The following is an 18,283-nucleotide window of genomic DNA, read 5'->3' on the forward strand; positions in this document are numbered from 1 at the left end:
ACATGTTTTTACTTTTTTTCAAACAAGGTTTCCGCTTTCCTTACTGTATCATGTTTTATTTCCTTTGTGAAAAATATTGTACAACTTAAATACAGCAGGTATACAAATAAGTGTTAAATGCGAGAACTGAAACGTCTTCATATATTTAGAGAGTTTTTAAGTGCGTTTTGGGTGGGAAAAGGGTAAAAATGCCAGCCACAATTTCTATGTAGGTATTAAGATATTTTTGCTAATTTTTCTTCTATCAGGTAGACATTCCAAAAACTTCTCCAATACCTATCTGTAAATAATTCTAAGGATTAGTTCATTATAAAATATATATATATACACTCTCAGAAGCAAAACTTTTACTTTTGACAGTTAACTAGAATGACGTAATAAGGATGAAGACTAATAGGATGAAGACGGACGGAAGAAGCCGGCCGGTTGTAAGGTGGTCAAGCAGCTGGCCTCGTACTAGTAAGATCCGGCCGGTGTTCGAATCCTGCTTCGGTTAGGTGTAATTTATTATTTTTTATAATTTATTTATCAGTTCCATCGTATGTTGTTAAGTTGACATTAATCCAACTATTTGGTGCCCACGGTGTAGTGATTATTGGAAAAATTGGAACCTATAAGGCTTTTTTTTTCTTTTTGGAAAAAATATAATGACCAAATGTTTCTTTACTATTGACGAAATTTGTTAGATTGAACTTTTTTTCCTCTCAAAACTTATAAAAGCGTATAAATCTTTTTAGCATTAATTGTTAATTTGTAATTAATGTCGATCAAGTCAAATTTTTAAACAAAATTTGCGCAAGCTTATTTGTCACCATTCCGTTTTAATGAATAATAAATTCTCTAATTAGCTCGTTTCATATTATGCGGCACCAAAAGACAATTTTAAAATAACAGCACTGTCGGTTTAGTGACAGCTCTGCCACCAGGAGTACTTTGGATCATGTCAGAATCCCGCAAAATTTTTCATCCTAACTATTTAAAATATCTAATCTTGTTTCAAGTTATAATTATAAAACAAGCTTTTATTTTTTGCGCATAATTTTGTAAGAACTCGAACTAAGTACAGAATTATATGTGAAATGTGTCTTAAGAGTCATTATTACAACAATTTAAAGAATTGTTGAAATGTGCTTATTTTTTGGTTTGAATGATATAATCTAAATTTGCTTTTATATTCATGCCACTTTTAAAACACACGGTCACCGCTGCATTTTTGATGGGTTAAAATTGTGTTTTTTTTTCTTCAAACAAATAAATACAATTAAAAAATTAAAATTTTGAAGATTTGCTGTATTTCTTGTGAAAAATACAATAGATTGATTGTCAGTAAATAATGCAATTTGCCCAATAAAGCCAAGAAGAAACCTTTTAAATTCTCCTCAAATTAAAAAAAAAAGATTTTGTCTCACTAGAATTCGAGTCTGTTGTTCAAATTGTATTTTTTTACGAAAGATTGTAGGATGTTTAATAATTCATGGAAGTAACAAATAGTATTTTCAGTTACGTTAGAGAACAATTCAGTAACATATATAAGAATTTTTCATTATTTTCAAAGTTTATTATTACAAATGAATATTTTTCAATGAAGCTATTATATATTTTATAGTTTTCTAGTCAGTGATTCCCTCTATCATTAGGGATGGAAAAAATCTTTTTTTTTTACTAAAACTAATGAGAAATTACTTATTAAGTTGAACAAAATTTCTTTAGAAACTTTCTTAAATTTTCATAGTTATAAAAGCGTCTTTTCAAATTTTTCTATTGTAGCTAAATATTATTAAAATTTTATGAAAAAGTACATAAACTTATCAATGCTCATAAAAGTTTTATTTAGGTTTTAGTTCTATTAATACTAAATGTCACTAAACTTGCATAAATATAACATTTTAGTGGGTTTTCCCTTAAACAAATGATAAATTACTTATTAAGTTGAACAAAATTTCTTTAGAAACTTTCTTAAATTTTCATAATTATAAAAGCGTCTTTTCAAATTTTTCTATTGTGGCTAAATATTATTAAAATTCTATGAAAAAGTACATAAACTTATCGATGCTTATAAAAGTTTTATTTAAGTTTATTTCTATTAATACTAAATCTCACTAAACTTGCATAAATAGAGTATTTTAGAGGGTCACAAAGTTGAAAAATTCAAAATTCTGGGTTATAGAATGGAAACTGCATGAAAACACTAATCAAACTCAATACATTTTATTTTATTTTATAACCGTCGTTGAACAGTCGACCCAATTTCATGGGTTTACGACCAAACTCAATACATTAACAGAATCGGTCCCATTTTTTCCATAACTGTCCATTTTTTAAATACTACTTCATTAAAGATGTTCCGACTTACATGTTTTCTTCGCACTCAACATAAAGTTTAATTTTCTTATAGTTGACCCTTTGTTTCCGGTGGTGAAAATCCCATGTTCTGATATAAGAAAATAAATACACTTGCAAACTGGCAGCTGTATTATCTAACTGTTTACTTTTATCTTTAAGTGCTCCCATTTTTTGTGTTTAAAGGAGGTAATGCGATCTATAAATACATGATAAACTATTTTAATTATGAGAGGCGTGTGGAAGTTTTGTGAAAATATGCTAAAAAACTTACTTATTTAAAAAAATCTTAGAAAAAATTTCTGACTATTTATTGATTGCAAATTAAACGTAATGAAAAGTTTGCAGAAAAAATTAGTCTGAAAAATATAGTTATTTGATTTGTATCTATTGATATTTTTTAACTTATTGCCTATATCTCTTTTGTTTCGATGTATGTCTATCTATATTTTGAAAAAAAATATTATAAGAATACTTTTTTTTATTATTTATAAAAAAAGAAAAAGAGACCGAACAAATAAGGATATTTGACTAGGATCTTTTAATTTTTTTTTACTTATTGTTTATATATTTTTTGTTTCGATGTATCTATATTTTGTTGAAAAAATATTAGAAAAAATACTTTTTTTAATATTATTTATTAAAAAAGAGATTAAAAAGATATTTGAATTTTACTTACTGACAATATATGTTCTGTTTAGAAGCATTTCTATCTAAATTTTGTTTAAAAAAATATTACAGAAAATATTTTTTACAATATTTATAGGAAAAAATAATAAAAATAACAAATGTGGATATTTAATTTGGATCTTTAATTTCTTTATTTATTGTCTACATATTTTTCCTTTCAAAGTTTGCCAATTTAAAGTTTGATAAAAAATGAAATTTTCTTATAATATTTAAAGAAGATCAAGTAGAGTTCGAACAAATATAGATATTTGATTTGGATCTATCGCTTTTTTACCTATCGTCTTCATCTTTTTCGTTTCAAAGTATATCTATCTAAATTTTGTAAAAAAATATCATGAAAATATTTAGATTAATAAGCTTGTAGAATTGCAGAAATATTTTAGTTAAAAGTAAATAAGGGCTCAAATTTAAAATATCTATTATTTAAAATATCTAATCTTGTTTCAAGTTATAATTATAAAACAAGTTTTTATTTTTTGCGCATAATTTTGTAAGAACTCGAACTAAGTACAGAATTATATGTAAAATGTGTCTTAAGAATCATTATTACAACAATTTAAAGAACTGTTGAAATGTGTTTATTTTTTGGTTTGAATGATATAATCTAAATTTGCTTTTATATTCATGCCACTTTTAAAACACACGGTCACCGCTGCATTTTTGATGGGTTAAAATTGTGTTTTTTTTTCTTCAAACAAATAAATACAATTAAAAAATTAAAATTTTGAAGATTTGCTGTATTTCTTGTGAAAAATACAATAGATTGATTGTCAGTAAATAATGCAATTTGCCCAATAAAGCCAAGAAGAAACCTTTTAAATTCTTCTCAAATTAAAAAAAAAAAGATTTTGTCTCGCTAGAATTCGAGTCTGTTGTTCAAATTGTATTTTTTTACGAAAGATTGTAGGATGTTTAATAATTCATGGAAGTAACAAATAGTATTTTCAGCTACGTTAGAGAACAATTTAGTAACATATATAAGAATTTTTCATTATTTTCAAAGTTTATTATTACAAATGAATATTTTTCAATGAAGCTATTGTATATTTTATAGTTTTCTAGTCAGAGATTCCCTCTATCATTAGGGATGGAAAAAATCTTTTTTTTTTTACTAAAACTAATGAGAAATTACTTATTAAGTTGAACAAAATTTCTTTAGAAACTTTCTTAAATTTTCATAGTTATAAAAGCGTCTTTTCAAATTTTTCTATTGTAGCTAAATATTATTAAAATTTTATGAAAAAGTACACAAACTTATCAATGCTCATAAAAGTTTTATTTAGGTTTTAGTTCTATTAATACTAAATGTCACTAAACTTGCATAAATATAACACTTTAGTTGTAAAAAAATATCATGAAAATATTTAGATTAATAAGCTTGTAGAATTGCAGAAATATTTTAGTTAAAAGTAAATAAGGGCTCAAATGAATACAAAGCTCAAAGGCTCATTAAATATAAACAACCTTCTCCAGTAACGTAACTATATTTTTTTGTGAAGTATTTCAGCTTCAGATAACTTTAAAAAATTATTACGCTTTAACTTGTTTCGAACGAAAAACACAATTTATTTTCATTTTTATGTCAAGTTCTCCAAGTCAATGCGATATCATTTACCTTAGATTTAAATGAATTTGAGCTTCCTCATTAAACCTTATTAGTCTCAGTATATATGATTACATTTCATGTGTTTTATTGCATCATAATAAATCAGAAAAAATTGCTATTTTTGCCGTTGTAGATTTCAAATAAACCAACATTTATCTTGTTTGTATTACTGTAAGCAAACATTTTTCGGGAATAATTTTTACTGGCAAAAACAAAGATTTTAATGTAACAAAAAATACAATATTGTTTTTCAAAGTAAGTAGTGGACATGCGATATTCTACACAAGCAAAGATTGTCTTTAATAAATAAATAAAAAAGATTATTGTTCACATTTATTAATTAAAATTTGTGAGTCTCTTTCCGTAACCATTTAAAATAATTTTCAATTTCATGTATTCCAAGGTAATAAAGCATTGAAAAGTTTTTTTCCTCTATATAAATAACAACTGCTAGAAAATTAAATTCCGTTTTTTTTTCTTGGCAAATTCTAAATAAACACTAATTCAATTAAGGAATTGGTTTTTGTAAAGCCATTGATTGACTTCACAGTAAAAGAACGTCAGTGTAAATAAGAATATAAAGATGGAGTCAGTAATTAACAACAAAAGGAAGTTAATTCATGAAGAAAAAAATTAATAGGAGATTAATAATTGAAAACCACGCCAACATTTATTATTTTTTTTTAAAATTCTGGATCGTGTCTAGGTAAATTTTAAAAGAAAATTCTAAGCGTATTTAATAAGCAGTAATGTTTTTAAAAAAGGTTAATTGCTTTCAATTAATTTGATGTAAATTCGATATTTTAGTGCAGCTAATACATAATTAGTTATAAGTAAATGAAATACACTTGTGCTAAAGTTTAATTATGCAAAAATCTTTCACAGTTTAATTTCTTTTACTTCATATACGTATGACAAAAATGAAATTTTCATAACAGCTAATTAAAAATTTTGAAAACAGTTTGACTTGTACTTATCATTTAAATAAAACAAACTAATTTTTAACTGCTTATTAGTAGCAAGCTTAATTAAGAAGCTATTTCGAAAAAAAATGAGAGATAAAAGAAAGGATTATTTTTTAAAACTTTTCATTGCTTTGTACTCATGTTTACGAATATATTTGAAAACCTGATTTTTTACAGTTTTACTCAAATTTCAGATAAGATTGTTTTTAATTTATTCATTTTCATTGTGTTTTGTTTAGATTGTTTGCCTAAGAACACAGTTATGGAGTATAAATATGGTTAATATAGAAGTCTCAGAAGGTTATGCATGTAAGATGGATGCGAAATGTTCTTCAAACAATTAAATAAATGTTCATAGAAATCAAAATGGCTATAAAGATATCATTTTGAGACACTAATAATACTGATATCAATATGACCACTCTGGGTAGGAAATAAATCTCTTTATTAAAAAATCGGTTTAAGTCTTTTTTTGATTTTTCACTTGAAAGAAAAATGTCATAACGAGAAAAATAAGCTTAACATTTACGTTCGTTTGGTTCAAATCTCATTTATATTTTGTTGGAGGTAGTTGCAATTATTTAGTTTGAAAATCGTTAAAATATATATTATTATTTCGTTAGACATTCGCTAAGTTTACAAACAAATCATTGCTCTTAATTTAACTAAATTTATATCAAATTATAATTGAAACTTTCAAAGTTTTTTTAGATGTTTTCATGTTTCAAAAAATGTTTATTTCTTTGCGGCAATTTGCATTTTTTCCATACTCTATTGGCAGTTTTCAAAAAAGAGAATTGTTTAAATTTTTTACAATAATTCGTCAATTTAATCTAGATTGCGCTTCTAGCAGCAATTTAATATTTTCTACTACGAAGTTTATTTTGTTAATTCAAATTTACATACCAATAAAAACTCTAAAGAGGAATCTTAGAGTTTTTAGACAGTATTAAAAAAAAGATGACAAAAAACTTTTTGAACAAATTTCTTTGCCATCATTTTAAAAATTAATTACTACGAAAACATTTTTTCCCTCAGAGGCAGGAAAGCGGTTTTATTCTAACAAAAATAATACTTTAGCTTCTTTCTTTAAAATTTAATTTTCAACAAGGAATGTCGAAAAAGAACAATGCCTTTGAAATCGACAAAGTTCCTTCAAGGGAATAAAACCAGTACAAATTTTATACTTCTACTCACAGATGCTACCAATTCAAAATCTTTCTTTTCTTTTTCCTTGTTGAAGTAGCATTTTTATTCTTTCTTTTTTTGAGAAAAGAGAGTTAGAGCTTTACTTTTTTAGTTCTCTGAAATTCAATCAAATTATTCTACACATCATACTTTACCGCAGTTTCTTCAAATAAATATGAAGTTTCCTGGGATAGAATTTCTTATATGGAGTTTGAGTATCTATATGACTTTCCTATTAAAATTTTGATCTGTTTTTAATTTCGATTCAGCTCTTTTTTTTGGGGTTTCTTTCTGCTGAGTATAAATAAGGAGTCATACAAGTTCAACTTAAATGTATACGATATAGTGAATTCTAGAAATAAGTGTTAAAATACGATTTAATCAAGCTGCATTGTGAAAACTGTGGTGTAATATTTATCCGAATTACGAATTCGGTGTTAAAAAAACTCCAAGAGTTGCGTGAATGAATAATTCATTTCAAGTTAATACCGAATCGAGTGTTCATACACTCTTTAAAGACTGTATTCAATTATTGAGAAATTTTATATCAAGCTCAGATGCCTTTACTCCATAAATGATTTACTTCCTCCAATTTTGGCGTACGATTAGAAAACGTCTGATGACAATCTGAGATTGTTTACAATCCAGCAGCGAAGGTTTAAATCCAGCTTCATTATTTACAATTCAGGAGTGAAAGTGGTGGTGGCTCCGAGGATAGAGCACTCGCTTCCTATTGAGGTAACCTGGGTTAGAATCCCTACAATAGCTTGTCGATACAAATAATACATCAGGCTCACAAGGACCACAGTTCTGGCGTAAAATATCCTCAGAAGCAGGCGGATATTGGGTTAGAGTCCCCTTGCAGTCAATCTAACAGTAAGAGGGTTTCGTGGTTTTCTTCTCCGTGTAACGCAAAAGCTGGTTAATTCCATGCAAATTTCTCCCAATACTTGATCCCGGAGTTCCCTTGTCCTCTGGGTTGAATTCAAAACGACAAGGATACGGAGCTGACTTGCCATTAGTAGTCGTAAGTTTAAGAGTGAGTCGGCAATTCAACGGCGATTATAAAATTCAGCACGAAGGGAGGCGTAGTGGTTAAGGACATAGGGTGCTCGCCTCCCAATGAGGTACCAGATAACATCGTGTTAATAACTCCCAAATAACAGTGTTACTGAATACCAAATATGGGGACAGCTACTTCATACCAAGTAGAGTGAAGGAACATTCTTGGTGTTTCATTAAACCGAAAACCAACAGTTATGTACTGTGCTTCGCTACACCATCTTCCTTTTTTTTTCATTTTTCCTAAAATACATTCAAAACGTGATATTTAAATGTAATACTCACGTGGCAGCTGCTTATAAAGCTGTGTTCTTATACTTCTGTAACAATCGTAAAATATATTTTAGTTGTTGTCCTAAAATAAAAATTAAGTAAATTTTGATCATTGCATCATTAAAACACAATGCACGTTATTTTAGGTTGCATATTTTTAATGAAAATTTCATTTTATTTCATAATAAAAATTTATCGTAATCTAAAAATGGGTTACCAACGGGCTTTAAAGAATCCAAAAGTTTATTTTTTTCCAAATTATATTAAATAACCAATTGTCTAATTTCGAATTTTATTTGTTTTTTTCCAAGTTGCATAATATTTTTTAAAATGATAGATTTTAAATTCATTTGCAAATGATTTAAAATGATTTCAACCATTTTTAATACTAAAAATTAATAATTCAATGTAACTTTTTTTTTACCTAAGTATATTTTACGTAAGTTTACATAAATATATTTTTTTTCCAAATTATATTAAATAACCAATTGTCTAATTTCGAATTTTTTTTTAAGTTATATAATTTATTTTAAAATGAAAAATTTTAAATTCATTTGAAAATGATTTAAAATGATTTCATGCATTTTGAATACTAAAAATTTATAATTTAATGCAACTTTTTTGTACCTGGAATTAACTTTGATTGAACGAGTTTATAATTGTGAGCAAAAATATTTAAATTATATTTAAGTGGTCTCATTATACTGACGCAGTCTAATGTAAATCAATATCCAAAGCTTAAACTAATTTAAATAGCTTGAACTGCATCAGTTATTTGCTCAAGATGCATAAGCGAATAATTTTATTAGATATAATATTTCCTAAAATGCAATATATGTTGTACTTACGCGACATCATGCTTTACATAGTTCTGATGTTTGGAAATGAATGAATAAGTATTTAGTATTGTGATTTAGATCATTTTCATATATTTGACAGAAAATTAACGGTGATACTATCATAACATATTTGCATGAATTGTTTAATCACGATGAATATTTAATCATAATTTGTTCACAACCATTTGAATACAACATGAAAGCCAATACCGTTTGCGATGAGTAATTTGTATTCATGCATTTTTATCTCATTGCATTGCAGAAAATATTTCTGTTTGTGATGATATAAATGCGTTTCTGAATTTAGTAATTTCAAAATGTTAGTATTTTTAATTAAACATAAAGAGAATAATTATCAGAACCGGAATACTGAATTTACTTCATTATGCTGTGAATTTATTCAATTATTTTCAAAATTTATAATATATCATTTGAAAGTAGCTAACGTAAATCAATTTTCTGTTTAATTTTCAAGAATTTTGTGTTTTTTATTTACGGATAACCTATAAATTAAAAAAAAGTTAACAACCTTTATTTGGAACATTTTTGAAAAAATTAGTTTTTGTGGAGCAGATGTTTGCGTGGAAAGATGTTTGCATGAAAAATTAACACTCTTCTAAGAAGTCTTTCTCAAAAAATATTTATTATTATAACAGGCAAACAAAATCATTCAGCCTGTTTGAATAAAACACACGCAAATTTAAAGAACAAAACATGCTTTTTACTTTTGGCATTTATTCTTTAAAAAAGAACAATTAAATAAATACCTTAATCATCAATAAAGAAGAATTTTCAAGAAAACTCAATTCAAAATTTATTATTGGGGAAAATGTATCTAGATGTGTTAAGATAAGAACTAAATTGAAATAAATTAGGAATTCTGGAAAATATAAATTGGCAAATCTGGTTGACAAATTGGCAATTGATTGGAAACAAATATACAATTTTAAGGTGTAGCTTTATGATTTTAGTATAGATTATATTAATAATTATAATAATCACCTCCTACAAGAAGAAATACAGAGTCCTAAACATCGCATTTTTAAAAAAACGCGAATTAAGTTTGACAAGATTGTATGAATTACATCTCTATGTAAGCCAGGGATCGCCAAACCTTTTTGATCATCGACCCCTATATAATTTTTCGAAATCTCCTTCGACCCCCACAAAAATAATTTTCTGTTAATTAAAATAAAACTCTATTAGATACTGTGTTTGTACATTTATTTTATGATTTTAAACATTTATTAAAGTAATAGTACATTGTGTAACAATAGTTTTATGAAAAATATATTAATATTGAAATTTAAATACCTTATTATTAAATAATAAGTAATTATGCATAAGTAGATATAATAAGTAAAGTAACTAAACGTTTACTGCTTCTTGATCAATGAGATGGGTGTGCCTGATGTTTTTTGGCAAGGTTTGCTATATTGGGTTCAAAATTGGTCAATTTTAATTTTCGTCAAAATTGGTCAATTTTGTAATTTTCATAAAAAAATACAAAGTGTGCTATAGTTTTGTCGCGAACTGTACTAATCCATATTATTAATGCTGACCTTCTTTTTTGTGCATTGATAATTGAAACTGATATCTGAACTAAATGAATGGTTTTATAAAAACGATAACTAATTATCCAAACCTATAAAAATTTTAATAATGACAGTGCAAATATTCAACACAGTTTGCAAAGATAGCTGAAACTGCGTATGATATTTGCAATCGTAACGTCAATGCTCGTCACACGTGACATTTGGGCAAGCGCACATATGCATATGACTTATAAACTGCGCTGAGTTCGTACCACTGCGTGGTGGTACGTATATACTTGTTTCACCCCAATAAATATACGTTTATTAATTTATGCTTTATAAAGAAACTGATATTGAGTCAATTATAAAAAAAATTCACAAATTTTACATTATTTAATTAGGTATGTGTGATTTACGTTTTGAGAACTGTTTTTTTTTTTGACCCACAATCGACCCTTCCGATTTGGATCGACCCCCATTCGCCCCCCCCCTGTCTCAGATCGACCCCCGCTTTTGTTAAATAGACCCCTGGGGGTCTATATAGACCACTTTGGCGACCTCTGATGTAAGCTATAAGACAATATCTATCAACCTTTAAAACTATAAAGAAATGCATATTCCTAAATATTTCAAATGCCTGAATAAAGCTGAACTGATTCAATAACGTAATTGATACTTATAAGGCTGTTGTCAACGGGATACGTAACTGTTACATATTAGCATGGAAGGTAGCATTTTTTTTCTTTTTTGCATTAGTAGCCATGCAGATGGTGATCTACAGAGAAAGTAGTCTATACTAATTTTTCATGTATCCTGAAAGTATTACTAAAGTGTACGTAACTGTTACATGTTAGCATGGAAAGAAGCATTTTTTTTTTCTTTTTGCATTAGTAGCCACGCAGATGTTGATCTACAGAGAAAGTAGTCTATACTAATTTTTCATGTATCCTGAAAGTACTACTAAAGTGTACGTAACTGTTACATATTAGCATGGAAGGAAGCATTTTGTTTCTTTTTGCATTAGTAGCCATGCAGATGGTGATCTACAGAGAAAGTAGTCTATACTAATTTTCTATGTATCCTGAAAGTATTACTAAAGTGTACGTAACTGTTACATAATAGCACGGAAGGAAGCATTTTTTTCTTTTTGCATTAGTAGCCATGTAGATGGTGATCTACAGAGAAAGTAGTCTATACTAATTTTCTATGTATCCTGAAAGTATTACTAAAGTGTACGTAACTGTTACATAATAGCACGGAAGGAAGCATTTTTTTTTCTTTTTGCATTAGTAGCCATGCAGATGGTGATCTACGGAGAAAGTAGTCTATACTAATTTTCTATGTATCCTGAAAGTATTACTAAAGTGTACGTAACTGTTACATAATAGCACGGAAGGAAGTATTCTTTTTCTTTTTGCATTAGTAGCCATGCAGATGGTGATCTACAGAGAAAGTAGTCTATACTAATTTTCTATGTATCCTGAAAGTATTACTAAAGTGTACGTAACTGTTACATAATAGCACGGAAGGAAGCATTTTTTTTCTTTTTGCATTAGTAGCCATGCAGATGGTGATCTACAGAGAAAGTAGTCTATACTAATTTTCCATGTATCCTGAAAGTATTACTAAAGTGTTCGTAACTGTTACATATTAGCATGGAAGGAAGCATTTTTTTTCTTTTTGCATTAGTAGCCATGCAGATGGTGATCTACGGAGAAAGTAGTCTATACTAATTTTCTATGTATCCTGAAAGTATTACTATTATAAATTTTGAATTGATGGTTGTAGAATGCACTGATTATGATTAGAAATTAACTATAATTTGTAAATTAAATGAATAATTAATGAACACGAATCATATTTTAAAGGTGTATTTCGTACCTCGTGTTAATTAAAGGCGCAATTTTACTCAATGTTCTGTTTCTTAACCTGGATTTTTTAGTGTTGGGTGAAAATAATTTTTCAAAAATAACATTGGCTATTTTAAAGAAAATAGTTTTTGGAAATTACAACTGGAAATAAATTTAGTTGGCTGAATATAAATAGGATACATGTTTTAATAAACTTGTTTACTTTTCACTTTTGACTTTTAATAATTTTTGAAACTAAAATAAATATTTTAATCAAAAATAATTAATGTTTAGTATAAGTGATACAAATTTAAAATGATTTGTATTCGGATTTTTAACATTGTTGAAAGTAATGCTAGAATTTTTTTTAGATGAAACAGAGTTTAAGAACACTGATTAATAATAAGTATTCATAAATGAAATATTAAATGTAAACTTAAATTACATTCAAAAAATTATTGGTCCATTAGTTATCTTCTTCTATTTTGATAAAAACTCTTTTCAAGTTTGATGCCGAAATTGAAAATTTAATAAACATTTTTACCAAGCGATAGTTTAGCGTATAATTCGTATTTTAAATGCAGCCACTGACTTTTTAAACCGTTTTTTTTTCAAATAAAGGTTAGGATAAAAAAACAATAAAGGAGAAACAAAGTGCTTCAGTTTGCTGTTTTTGTTGAAAAAAAAAACATTTTTAAAAGAAAAAAAACAATTTCAGAATGAATTGAAATATTTTATTATTACTTGATTTTGACGCGGTATGTTACTGTGAGATAATAAATTAAAGAAATGAGATACACATTTTATTCCAAAAAACAATTTTACAGAATGAAAAGAGATACTTTAGGAAACGATAATTATTTTTGAAATTACTTTCACGCAAATAATAATGGCTTTTCTAACTATCGGAATTTAGCAAGAAAAGTAATTTATTTCAGAAGAACCAAAAAAGAAATTTTATGCAACCTGATGAAAAGTGAATTATTCAAGTACAATTTATTCATTCCTATGACTTTATTTTTTTAAATTTTTAAGACTTTTGCAAATTATATCGTTTGAAAATTTTTATATTTTAAGATAACTTTTAGTTTCGTTTCAACCCGTTTGGCAAAATTCAGTTTCATTTTTACTCATAAATATTTAATAAATTGCTTCAATAATACAAATTAAATTAACTCATTCAAAATGCAGAGAATGTAACCTGATTTGATAAATATTTAGAGAAGAAATTACATTTAAGGTGATTATGTAATATTTAAGAATTAAGTTTTTGTTATACTCGCCTCTACAAGCTTATTAGAAGATGGATGACTAAACTAAAATAGAAGTTTTTTCTTAAAGATATTTTCGAGGAAAAAATAAAATTTTTCTCTCCACCTATTAGAGTAAAAATCTACATAAAAAATATATGTTTACAATAGTACATACATATGTGTGAGTAAATATACTGAATTGCCATTTAATTGGGGACAGCATTTAATCGAATTGGATCTAAAGCTCGAGAAGCCCATATGATAAAATGAGCTTGTTCACTGTTGTTTGATTTTACGACTAGCAATTTGAGCTCAAATTTGACTTCACTGGCTACCCACAACCTTTTTCAATGTTTTTTTTTAAATTTTTTTAATTGATGCCTCGCCTATTTTGTTTGAACACTCAAACTCCTAAATTCCATTTTCTGAATAACTACTATTGTTAATTCTAAGATTTCACTAAATTCTTTGAGGCCTTCTGGTGTTGCCATGGATCGCCACCAAGCCTACCTTTTCGAATCCCCCTTTTCTTTTGCTGAGAAGTCACGTACGCGTACTTAGAGACTACAGTATTCCGGATGCCCCCTGACGGGGGCGGGACAGGGTTAAGCTTTGATACCCACAACACGGCTTGTTGCTTAACTTAGGGTAACTACGCAATAGAAAGTTAATGATGAATATAAGTTTGCCACAAAGATAGAAGTCTAGAATTTAAGTTCGACTACACATTTCTTTTCAGTTAAAAACAAAAACTGAAAAAAAAAAACGAAAATAGAAAGAAAAAAAAACATTTCGACATTTTCTAATTATCGCGGAAATTAGCCTAATTGACAATAGTGCTATTTTAAATGTTTGTACCAAGATAAAAGACTCAAATTTGGACCATATATTATCGATGAAAATTGAAAATAGGGGTAATTAGCCCCAAATCAATAACGATATAAAAAAAAACGTATTAAGCAAGATAAAAGTCCCATATTTAAACTATAAGCTATTTATAAAACAATTAAGAAAATTAGATTTGATATTTTGTATCTTTGTATTCGACAGTTTGTAACTATCAGGGTCATTAGCTTAACTGATAGTTATGTTAAATAACATCCCACCAATTATAGCCAAGTGTTTGGTGCAACATATCCGATTTTGCCTTTTTTGCCATTGAGCCGTGAAGAGGTTGAAGAACATGTGGAAAATCCAAGCAGTGAATTGTTTGGGTAGACAACCGCAGATCAATTCGGGAAATATTTTTAATCTTCCTATTTGCCTTTTAAATAAAAATGCCGCGACTTTTCAGAAAAGCTGTCGGGGGTAGCAGGAGCTCACAATTGTAGAGCCGTAAAGCGGTGAGCTCATGTAGGTGAACCAACTAGTCACCGCAGGTGACTAGTATATATCATATTTTTACGTGCTAGTATATTTTACTAGCAGGTATGTATATTTTACTAGCTAGTACATTATACTTGTATATTTTTACGTGCAGAACCATCTGTGGGTTAAAAAAAGTTGAAAATAAATAAGGAAAAGATATTATCACGTCATCAGCTCTCATTATTATATCCAAAATCTATATCATATCTCATTATTATATCAAAAATATATATCGATACAGTAGTGTGAGGAGCACCACAAAAAGTGTGAGGAGCAAATTGAAACTGAAATAGAACTTATTAAGCCAAAAAAAATGTAAAATGAAACTAAAAATGTTAACTGAAACAATCCAGGAAAAAATAGAAAATAAAAATTCAACAAAATACAAAATAAAACTCAAAATGTAGTATATGAAGTGAGTAGTGAATTCAAATGTACCTATACTTACAGTCATTTTTCAAAAATTATTTTAAATGTTTTCATGGCAAATTTGTTAGATTATAAAATATGAAAATAAAAGCACAAGTAGAGGATGAAGAGATCATCTTATGACGCGTTCTTACTGAAGTATAGAAGCGTGTTTGATTTGTTAGTTACGTTGCGTACTTCATTAACTTGATTACACACTATTATGATTTAATGTGAATCAAATTACTAATATAACCTTTTCTGGTTGTAGGAAACTTGCACAGTATTATAAATCAATGCTTAATTTATTGATCTAAAAGCGTTCACATATAATTTTTTTTAAAAAATTTCTAGAAGTTATGGCATGTGTTCCATTAGCTTTTTTGTTGGTAATTTTTGTCCTATGTGTAAGTTAACTTTTTTCCCGTTATGCAATGCATTCGAAACTGTTTATGAAGACGCATATTTTTTATAACATTGTAATAAGAGATTAAAAAATATCAGCTTTAAACCAAGTTATAGAAAGAAACAGTCGTAGACTAGGCACTAGAACCCAAGGTATTCTAATTTTCTTGTAAAAAATAGTTTAAGATATAACTTTTTATAACGTTGTATTTGGAGGTTAAAAAAAATATTAGGGATAAACCAAATTATGGGAAGAAACAGTTGTAAACTAGGCACTGGAAACCGAAGTATAGTAATTTTCTTGTAAAAAATAGCTTAAAATAAATATAACCGATTTAACTAAGATGGTATAACTTTTAATAACTCATATTTAAGTATAACTTAAAATAGATACAATTTTCAATATTTTTAATCGAAATAGTAACACAGGACTGGCAAGAAAGTTATTAACTTTTGATAGAAAAAAAATTTGCATTTTAAAATTATAAGCACAGTATAGCTATTGCTCCCATAAAACTAATGGGATCTTAAAACTATTGCAAAAAAAGTAATGTTTTTGTTAAAAATAGTTATTGCAAAGAAAATATGTAATTAAAAAATGTTTTGAAGTAGTATTAATAGTTAGTAAAAATCAATTTGAAATTATATTTAGGGCAAATAACACATTTGCTTAAATCCTATTTCTGAATAAAATATAAAATTTTATGTTTATTTTGTTTATTATAAATGAAACGCACCTTAATTAAAAATACTTAGATTTAACTTCTTAACATTATTATCTTCTGAAAATATTAAAAAAAATCTTTTAAGACTCTGATTGTGAACACTAAATGATTTACTAGCTAAATATAATGCGTAAAAAGGTTAATATATCTAATCCTAGTCATCTGTCAAAAGCATTTATTATAATTAAAAATGATATAATTAAATTTGATTCACTTAATTAACTTTCCGAGAAAGTTCGGAAGAAGACATTTTTGAGTTATCCTAATAAAGTTTTGGAATTGATGAAGATACTTTCAATTCTTTTTCGTCGTTTTAATTTTATTTTTATCCCAATCCAGCATTTCGAATGATAGAGATAATTTTTGTATTTAAACAGGCGTTTTGAATATCTGTCTTTTGTTTTATACTTTTAAAATTGTTTTTCTTTAAAGTTTATATTTCTAAACAAGAAAGAAACCTGTAATAGCCAGAGCATTATTGCAATTGCAAAAGATAAAATTGTGATATTTATTAAAACAATTACGCTGAATCTCAATATATATTTGATATGGATATTTTCGTGAGAAAAGTACTTAAGAGAATTTTGGTAAAATCAAAAATTAAATATAGTTTTATAATACGCATTAAAATTTGGTAAATGTGGTAATTTTCTTAGGACATGGCATAAAAAACATTTATTGGGTTCAATCTTGCTTTCAGCTTTGTTTTTCTTACTAAACGAGAAGTAATAAGATCTATAATTTTTCATACCATAATTTCCAATAGGCCGTTACCATATGAAAGAAGAAATTACCAATAAATGGTTTAATTAGCATATATTTTGGTTTTATTAAAAACAGTTATGTTTTTTTTACAGTACGGTATAATATTTTCCTCTTACGAGTAGTAATGACATAACGACTAGTATATGACGTGAAAATTGTGGAAAAATTATTGTTGAACAAAATTTTTTTATTAACTTAAATTTTATTTTTAAAACTGAATTAGTTAGAAAATGTAAAATAAATAAAGATATAGCATGTATTGAAAAGAAAGTATGGTCAAAACTAGAAGAATATGGTCAAATTTACCTTATTTCTGGCTCTATGGGAACACCAAGAAGTTCAGCAATTTTTACCGATGATCTAGGGTAAAATTAACAAAATAGTGTTTTATAATATGTGATCAAATTTGGTAATTTTATCATGATATCTTAGAGCATTGGTTCGCAAATTTTATTCAGTGGAGCCCTAGGGTTTCACGGAAGGGTAAAAGGCGTACCGAGAAGTGTTTTTTAAGTAGTGCTTTTTGAAATCTATATTTATGTTTAGATGCAATCAAAAATCCATTATTAATTATTCCATTATTTAATATTTAATATTTCATCTTTATAAAACTATTCAAAAGTAAAATGCAAATGAAAGCAAATAGCAATTTTTAAAAAAACATATTTAGTATTTAGAGAGCTCTTTTGGTGGTCTTCCGAAAAGATTGACAACCTCATATGACAGTCTGAGTCTACTGAAGACGATGATATCAATGCCTCCTCTGCCATCGTCTCGGAGTAAGAAGTTAAATTAGGAAAAAAAGGCATTTTAGAAAAAAACTAAACATCTCAAACGAACAAAGCTCGCATTTTTTAAAGTAAGCTAATTTTTATTTGATAAAATTAAGTAAAAAACATAATTATTTAACTTTTTTAAATAGTTCTTTTATTCATAATTGGTAAATTTGTTTTTATACATAATAATATCAGTAGGGGATATTTTTATTAACGTTAAATTGTATTAATATAT

The sequence above is a fragment of the Parasteatoda tepidariorum genome, chromosome 11 (assembly GCF_982258835.1).
Source record: "Parasteatoda tepidariorum strain Cologne lab strain chromosome 11, Ptep-v5.0, whole genome shotgun sequence".
Lineage (NCBI taxonomy): Eukaryota > Metazoa > Arthropoda > Arachnida > Araneae > Theridiidae > Parasteatoda > Parasteatoda tepidariorum.